Source organism: Monopterus albus, unplaced genomic scaffold (assembly GCF_001952655.1).
Source record: "Monopterus albus unplaced genomic scaffold, M_albus_1.0 scaffold102.1, whole genome shotgun sequence".
Lineage (NCBI taxonomy): Eukaryota > Metazoa > Chordata > Actinopteri > Synbranchiformes > Synbranchidae > Monopterus > Monopterus albus.
Window position 1 is genome coordinate 503380 of NW_018127982.1, and position 9654 is coordinate 513033.

The following is a 9654-nucleotide window of genomic DNA, read 5'->3' on the forward strand; positions in this document are numbered from 1 at the left end:
GCCTCTTTCTCGTTCGCTCACTGACAGGTGCGAACGGCACTTAACATTATCTGTTTGAGCATCTGCCCATTTGTTAAACACATACATTCAGAAATCCGCACACTAACATGAAGTGATACAAGCTCTCATTTTTCAAAATTATATGAAAAATTGGTGTGTACTTGATTGATTGATAATATTTTCCTGACTTTTCATTACCGTTCAATTAATGCTTTACAGTGAAAGAAACAAAAAAGAAAGACAACCTGAAAAGTCTGCTAGGCCTCGCAAGACTGAAAAACACTCTGTACAATATAAAAGAAGAAGAAGAGGAAGAAGCAAAGAGGACACAGGTGCAGTTTGTACCCTCCAAAATGTAATAACTGTGTATGCATGTGGCAGCTGTAAGTTCTAATATGACCACAGCGAGCTGTCCCCGCTGTGCATATCTGTGTTAGTAAGAGCAGGTCATCTCTAATCGCCCAGTGGGTGTAGACTCAGACCAGTAAGCAACATGCTGACGAAGGATGAATAAGGAAAAGTCATAGAGGGTTTAGGCAAGATGTAGTAGAAGGCAAGATCACAGGAGGACATGGCTACTTCCAGCTATTAGGGTGAGTTCTTCTAACAATAGCAACAACACTGTAGTAGCATTAAATATAACAGTATGAAGCTCTGTCCTGCAATCCTTATGCAGTGAGCATGAGCACTAATCATGCCTTTTCCATACTGTTTTAAAACAAGTGATTAAACCTGATACAATGGTATTTTAAAGGTTATAGTCTGCACAAAATGTACTGAAGATGACATGAACTTTAAATAAATATGATGATAAGAAACATAATAACGCCAGAACCACAAACATGGCAAATCACCTCAACATGCCACAATAAGATAATAACGATGTTATTCTCAGCCACAAAATGCCACTGCGGATCTGATGTATTTCACGGGATGGTGACCATTCTTCAAGGTCGGTCAACTGAGCCAGCTCCTTATGATTTAGCATATTGTGCAGGTTCACAGAGGGAATTTTAGCCCACGAGGACCCATTCATCAGTGGGACAAACTCTCAATACCAGGGTCAGGCACAAGGTCCAGTAGGGGTTAACCTGCCAATTCAAAGCTGCACGAAGTGGCTTGTCCACAGAGGCCAGATAAATAAGATTTCCTAGATTAGAGAAGTGAGTCACAAAGAGGGATACAAGGAGAGAACTGAAATACTAAATGAATCCTGATCCTAAAATCATTAGCATACTGAAACAGGGACTGTGGGTCAAAGAGGCACTAAGACGATTACAGTGACATAAACCCACACGATGAGAAAGTACTAAATCCAGCCATCATGTCCAGATGAATCTCTCAAGACAAGTCAGCTACACAGTCAAATGGCACAGACACTGCAACCACAAAACAAAGAGCTGTTTGTTGAGCAAAAACTTGTGTCTCCAAAACAGGAGCTTGCATGTAAGAATATACCCAAAAGAAAGTTTACTAAAATGATCATTCAAAACACACGCTGGTGAAGAAGGATGCAAAGTGGGTAACAGCATGACTATGACAATGTCACATGATGTCACAATAACAAGTCACTGAGCTTTTTCCAAATCTTATGCTACAATAAACGATATGCACCAGGGACTGCTAAAAATATGGGCCAGACAAGCTGACATGCTGCATTTGCAGAAAGCAGCACTTTGTTCGGAGCACTATCAATTATCCTCATCATTCATCAGGTGTTATGCTTCACTGAGCTTGCTGAAGGAGAAGAAACGTCAGCTTGTAAAGCTGCAAGATTAAGGGGAGGGGGTGTTTTTAATATGTATGCTATGTACATCTGTAAGAGACTGTGTCTGTATGTTCTTTTTCTCACCTCGGCCTTACACACATCATCACCACGTCAGCCAGTCATAGTGCATAAATCAGCTGAGTCAGACTCTCTGCTTCATCAAGCAGCGATCTACTAATATTTTAAACTTATGTGCATATGAGTCATAGATGTGAGACCGACGGTGTAAAAACTCATGTGTGTGTGTTTAAGAAAGAGAATGTGTAAAAGTTAAAGACACACATGGATGAAATCAGTCAATCAAATCAGACATTGCAATGATCCACATGTCTGGCGAAGCGAAACTCAAAGCGTGATACTCACTAATGCAGCCAGTCACTAACCCTGCCTTTGCACTGCCCGAATCTGCATCATTATGCTACAGTCCCATAGCTGGTTTGAATTAGTCTTTTTGCTAACTAGTAGTGTTACTATGAATGAATCATACTGTGGATTATCCTCTAACAGCAATGTGCAAATGAAAGAACTCCAAACTGTGTATAGTTTAGTTGCTGGCACTTTTGACTTTGGTAAGAGATGCTAACAGGAAGTAAACAAAAACAGAGAAGAGGATGCCGAGCCAAAGACAGTTCTCTGGGGAAGACACTAAACTCTTTTGGAAACAGGACAAATGATGGGTTGAACTCATCGATAACTCTGTGCCTTCAAAGTAATGGAACAGTTCCATCTGTTCCTGTATTTCTGCTAACTCAATATCCTCTACTGTAAATGCCAGAAATGGTGTTTAAACTGCTAATGGAAAGATGTCCTGGGGCAGATGTGATTGTTTGTTAGAGTTGCCATAAATGACAAGCGCGCTGGCAATTTATCAGCCAACATAGAAACAGAAGAAGACCGAGACAAAAGTCTTCAGCAATATTGTCACTTTTAATGCCGCAGAATGTCCCACTCAAAGCAGAAACCTATCCACAAATTCTCTCCTTCTGATTCAGTTTTATATAAGCAGTCAGATAAAAACTTGTACAACTCGGTCTAAACGTCAAGGTCTAGTGTTACACTACTGTTTCAATTTCATCCACATTATCACTCTTTGATTTCCTCAACTATCACACTGACTTAAGACCACATTCAGCATTTGTTTGATTAAGCACATAAACACAACACTTTTCATCAGTAACATCATGTTTCCACTACACAAGACACACTGTAAAGCCTACACATGGCTAACTGTATTGTCATGGCATTATGAAAGAGCTTCAAGGACAGATAGAAGCAGAGAGGTGGAAAGAAAGGAGAGACAGAAAAGGACAAACAGTGTGCACTGGGGTTTCCAGGGGGGACAAAAAATCTCATAATGAGTTTGAATCTGCACACCCAGCAGGAAATTACCATTTGGTATGGTGAGGTTCACGAGCAATACATCCTTACCAGTCAATAATAGCCACATACTTTACACAGACAGACACACATACACTGGTAATGCTCTAATGCTGCCCATACCTCCCAGACTTAGACATAGTACACATTTCCAGTCTAATGAAGTGTGGAGAATTGCTAATGCTTGACATTAATTCTAGACTCTCCTGTGATTTTTAGAATTTAGAACAAATATGTGTGTATATAAATTTCCTGGCTGATTTTACAGTGGTTCTGTATGGGGCCAGGCTGAAATATTTGTTAGTAGCTGGTAAGGATGTGGATACCCAAACCGAGCCTGATGGGACTTGTTGGTCCTCGAGAGTTTGGGATGGTTTCGGGCAGAAATTAAGAAATTATGTTTGAGTCTTGACAGGTAGGTCAAACTTTAGTCAAGATGGCTGGAGCACTCAAATGTCTGCTTCATTTAATGATAAGGGGAAAAACAGTACTGTACAAACTCAGCTGTGTCAGGCTTGGGCTGGGTTTGGACATTATATACTATAAGCATGTCAGGTCCGTGTCAGGTTTGGACGCCATGCTCTTGGGCATGGGTCAGGTTCAGACAGAAATATACAGCCCATGCTCTAATGCTGTACATGTGAAGTGAGTCAGTCTGGCTTATGGCAGCATGTAGGATATTCCACAAACAAAAGGATTTGTTTTTTCTACATACATGTCATAGGCATAATGACACACGCAAAGCCAGAAACACAAGATCCTACCCACAGGGGTCGGAGAAAAATAGTGAGGGAGGAAAAAGGGAGCAGAGGGATGACTTGAGATGAGATTTAAAGTAGACGGAGGAGACACCGAGAAACTGAGCTTTCTACTAGCTATCTCCCCCTACCATTGTGTTCCCATTCCACCTGCCATCAGTGAGTGCTGATGCAAGCGCTCTCATATCAGAGAGTGAAGTGATATCAGTGAATGAATGGCAGCTGGTCTAGGCAGGGATATTTAAAAACTGCTGATGTTTTATTTTGTCCTTTTCAGTAGTTTCACAACCAGTACTGTTCACAGTAAGTGTTCTTCTTTAACCCAGTCACTTTGTCCTTATCTGGATGTGTGTGTGTTGTCCACCAGCATTGACTGATCATTGACTCATGACCCCGAAGAGACAGGAGCCATCACAGAGCAATCTCAGTGACACGACACCTCTTGTCATCATGCTGACACTCACACACACACACACAAAAAAACCAATTAACAACCTACACACACGCATGCATCAGTGGGTGGAATAATAACAAATCCAGTAAGGGAGCTGAGTCAGTACAAGAGGTCGAGGTCTAGAGGACAATGACAAGAAACTGCACTGTAGCGTATGAGTGTATCCAGGCAGATACCACCAAGAGACTCACTATTTATCACATCTATCTTTGTTCATTGCCCAAGATCAACCTAAAGTCTGTCTGGAGAGTGAGGCAAATGTATAGTTGCACTACGTCTTCAAGCATTTTGAAATATCTACAACTAAAGCCAATGTCAGGATGAATGAGCAACAAAAAAGGAACATATCTCACAGCACCACCACTATGATCCATTCTGTCCATTATCTAGCACACACACTGTAAAACATTTTAGGCCAGCAGAGGAAAGTGATGGAGTCAGGTTGTGCCTGAGAGCAACTGCTTCAGTGCATTAGTGGGCTCCTGCAGGCCACAAGGTCCATTGCAAACCTTGAGGAGCACTAATTCCATTACATAAAGCTTAGCTGTAGCTCTAAGTTTGTGGGTGTGTGCACGCTTTGTCAGCATATCAATGTGTGTGACATCGTGCCAATCTGTATCACTTACACACTAATGATTTTTTAGAATTAACAGCGCTCGCATACTGATTTTGCTAATGACCTAAAAGGCATGACTAGTGCTCAGTACTGTATGTAGGTCAGTCATGTATATTTTGTTTCTTAAGTTTTTCCTAAGAGCAGGTTTAGAGTGTAGCTAAAGCAGCAGACTTTTTCCCCTCCAGTACTTCACGTATAGCTGAAGAACTGCGCAGCAAATGAAATGTTTCACCCCCAAACGGGGAATGCCCGCATCTATCTCCTCAGCTGTTCATCATCCAGCCATGTGCAAGGTAACACCATACAGTAATTACTATGGTAACATCAGTCACTTCAGACCACCTACGGACTGACCCCAGGGTCACAATAAATCAATAAATCTGCTAAAATATTTACAGCTTTTACCCCCCCACCCCTCTCAAACTTGCCAGAGTTTCATGTTGGTTGGCCTTGCTGACACCAGTGACGGATGCTCTGATTAACAGGTACAGGCCAGCATATGAGCTGTGACTCTTGAGGAACTTGTCAACTGCACAATGATCTAATAGGCCATTAGCAGAGCGACACTTCAACATTCAACAAAACTAAAAAAAAATGCATAGAAATGTAATTCAAAAGTAGCAAATGTTATAAAACAAACAAAAGAAATGATAGGTGATTTTAGCCTCAAAACTGACCCATGGTTTGAGCTCAAAGGGTGGCTGCTTAAGGCCTAGTTTTAGAACCTCTATACATAACACAAGCATTCCATTAACAATAGAGATAGACATTCTAAAAGCCATAACAGACCCTAAAACCACCATTCTCTGAAGCACAGTGTCAATCCAACAGGATAAAATGCCAGTGAATCGGTTTTTAATGGTTTTTATGACTGGCATCCAGATTTCTTGACTCTATATACATTACTTTGTAAAGCATCAACTCTTCTTCACCTCTGAATAGAATATAATGTGAAAAGAATTTTACAGTATATTTGTATACTTTTGTTATAGTCTATACTAAATCCATAAATATGCCAGAAGTACACAGTGGGTACCAAAGTTTTACAGTAACAGAGCAAAATGACTTTCGTGATACTTGTCGCAGGTGTCTGACAAGGTGTTTTTATCTAAAGTCATGTTCATCTTCAAATCAAAATATGCGAGTCCTAGATAAGCCCTCAGAGAGGTCTGATAAATATTGGCCATCGTGCTTCTATTCTGGAATCTTCCCCTGTTGTTTGAGCGGGTACAGATCCGGGGCAACATCAGATCCATTATCAGAGCAGGTGCTCAGCTAGCACCCAGTAGTGGTGGGGAGATAGATGGCTAGCCCTGGTCTCAGATGCAGTGTAATCCTAGGCTGGCAGGTAAATATAGACTGTGGCTGCTTTGGGCTGCGTGCTGCTTTGCTCTGCTCGACCTTGGCTGCCCCTGCCCTCCCTCTCCTCAAAGGGGATGTAGACACCAGATCACAAATTTACACTACTCATTACTGTTGCCTTACCAAAAAAAACAAAACAAACAAACAAACAAACAAAAATTAGGATTTAAAGGGAAACTATTGCTGCTGAAAAGCAAGTCATTTCATAGAAACAACCCATCTACAGTATGTGGCCAAAAGGTGCGATTACTTGGGGGATAAAATACTCCCTGTGCTCTCTGTTACTGCGCTCACCATTCCAGACAGGATTTTAAACTTTGTGAAATTACAAGATATGGTCTGTAATAGACAAGGACATTCATCAGGACAAAGGAGCAGAAGGGAAGACAAAAAGTTGCAAAAGGTGCGTTTCAGTCAAAAATTGGAATCCTTCTTGGAGCCTTAATTCTTAACAGAAAGACATGAAACACATATTGATATCGTGTGAGTTACATTTCCCAAGGATATCTTTACATGTCTAAAGTGAATCAACCTCCATAAAAAAATTATGGAAAACAGATGCTACAATTTTCTTCAGTATCAAAGTAATCCACTGGGTGTCTGTATATCTATGATATATGGAAGGCTAATAGCTAATTCAGCATACTTTTATTTATGCCTGTTCATCACATTAGCAAATACATTTTGACTCACACACAAATTAAAGACCAAGTTGATTAAAAAGCAAATGTATAAAACAAGCAGCTCTTCAAAAGGTTAAGAAAAAGGACTCAGAGTTTTCACTTTAAAATACAAAGCTGTTGCTCTGGATAGGATTTAAATACAGGAGTCAAAAGTGGGCAATGAGGCAAAAAAGGAGACTCACAAAAAAGAGTTTTGTCTAATTAGAGTTGAATAGCCATAAGGTTACATAAAAGTGAAATGAGATACCCTGAAGCCCTGCTATTTCACTCACACATGGCAAACTGTACAGTGTGTGCACATTTGCACACATATTGCTCCTTTGAAAACACGAACAAGTACACACACATACACACAAAGCACACACACTCTCCATTAGCAGATCTTTGGATCCATTGTATTAAGTGCAGGCCTGGAGGAAACAGGACAACGTACAGACCCAGGGAGCCTCATGCTCAGCTACTATAGTAAGAGGTTTCATGTCCCAGATTAGTCTCTTCTTGGTTATAGAGAACTGAAAGTGAACCCAAACAATCATTAGTGCAATTTAGAGATGACCAAGCATTCCATGTACTTCGTCATTCACATTATTACGTAGTCCAAGTACATGCTTGTTTCCAACTTCTTTATTGCTGAGATACACTTGCCGCTGCAATTTTTTGCTTGGAAATTATATATTTTAATTGATGATTTCTATTTATAATAGAGTTGTCCCAAGGTTAACGTAAGAATCAATACTGGGCTGCTCCAGGCGCATGATATTTGAATGGATTCGTATGGGCTAAAATAAAGCAGATCAAAATCTAATTCTTTCTTTACAGTACTCAACCATGGCTGCTTGCTGAGCTAGTGAAGCTCTGAAGTGCATGTATCTCACTATGTACGTGATAACATTTGTTTGTTTGTGTTTGTCAATGTGAAAAGTTATTTAGTGGTACCAGGGAGTAACTCTGAGTACTGAGGTTGGCAAAACGCACAATCTTCCTAAGCTCTGATGCTAATTATGTTAAGCAAAGACCAATGTAAAAAAACCAAATCAGGTAGCAACCTTTTGTCGTGCACAGTATACTAACCATCACTTTCATCATTTAAACTGGGGTGCCTTTAATTACTGTTAATTCCATGAGTAACTTGAAAACAGGTCAAAATTCAACCTATCTGTTTTCTGGTTAAAGTACTCTCTGCAAGCCCGTCTGTGTCTGGCCAGAGACCATTTGTGAGGAAGAAGCTGTTACACCACTGTGTGACTGTAGCTCTACCAACTCCAAAAGAGCGATACATCTTTTGTCTAGCTGACTGTATCACGTCACATTCTGTAGCTAAACCATCATTCATGTTGTGTCAATAATTTAAGATTAATCACCTTATCAGTTTCGAACCAGGACCCTCAGTGTTTGCATCAAGTGGCCTGTGAAAAATAAGATGTGCGTAAGTAGTCGAAAGCTGTTATTCCAGGCTGTCAGATACTGTACTTTAATCAACACTTAGGTAAATGTATGGAAACAAACTTGGTATCAGCACAGACCCAGTGTTACAGGACTCAAACTGTGACTGGGGCAAAAAAATGGCCTCAGCATTATGATTTTTATTTTTTTTTTTATACAGTAAGTGACAAAAGACAGGAATGATGAGGAGAAGAAGTAGCTGACAGAGGTCACAGATCTCCTGTAAGACTTTGGCACAAACCTTAGCCAGTAGAGCCAAGAGAATGCCCCTGCACTTTATTTGCAGATTCCCTAACTACATTACTGTCTAGTCCATCCAGATATATGATAGGATCTCTGCTGGCACTGTAGTGGATGACCTTTGTGCAAGGGGAGGAGGAGGGAAGAGAGATGCCATGCTGTCGACTTTGGTTTACATTGAATGGAGCTAATTAACAGAAGATGAAGACCTGTCTGCTTCCTCTTGCCACCCCCCCACCCCATGTCTGTATCTCACTCCTTCTGCTTTACATCTCAGAATATATCTAGGGTATAACAGCAATAACTTTTTATGATTCTCTTGGGCTTGCAGTGACCATGAGAATGAATGTGACAAAGCATAAGTATAGATTAGCATATTAGAGATACATAACAAGCCAATGTAGGATTTGATATCATGCCAAACATACACAGTATCATGTGACTGTATCCTGCTGTGCCCCAGCTACCAGTATCATAACCAGTGTGTTCATTCCTTGGTCATATCTCAGCTCAGCATGTTTAACAATGTTCAAATCCTTAATAATATGTTTTACTGCTAATCACAACTGCAATTCAAACTTGAGGCAAACTTCTTTTTCTTGCTAAATCAAACTTAATTAACCTTGTTACATAACAACTATGGCAGAATGACAAGATCAATTCATGCTATGCAGGCTGTACAAAGGTGCCCCTGAGACAATCCAGCATATAACAGCAGGGTGCAAGATGCTAGCAGGTAGGGCATACATGGAACGCCATAACCAAGTGGCTGGCATAGTGTACAGAAACATCTGTGCCGAGTACAGGCTGGAAGTCCCAAAGTCAAAATGGGATACACCTCCAAAGGTGGTTGACCAAGCTAAGATCCTGTGGGACGTCAAGATACAAACTGACAAACTGGTAATGGCCAACCAACCGGACATAGTAGTGGTGGACAAACAGAAGAAGAAGGC

At 40.7% G+C, this 9654-nt stretch overlaps 1 protein-coding gene across 9 annotated transcripts in view; it reads right to left on the reverse strand.

Moving 5' to 3' along the window:
- ank1b (ankyrin 1, erythrocytic b) overlaps positions 1-9654 on the reverse strand; it is a 65851-nt gene that overhangs the window by 54092 nt on the left and 2105 nt on the right. Inside the window, exon 2 of one of the 9 annotated variants that reach the window (XM_020609772.1) lies at positions 8380-8424. The exons of the other annotated variants lie outside the window; for them this stretch is intronic. The gene's annotated coding sequence lies outside the window, so the exon portion shown is untranslated. The remainder of the gene's footprint in view (positions 1-8379; positions 8425-9654) is intronic. 9 annotated transcript variants of the gene reach the window in all.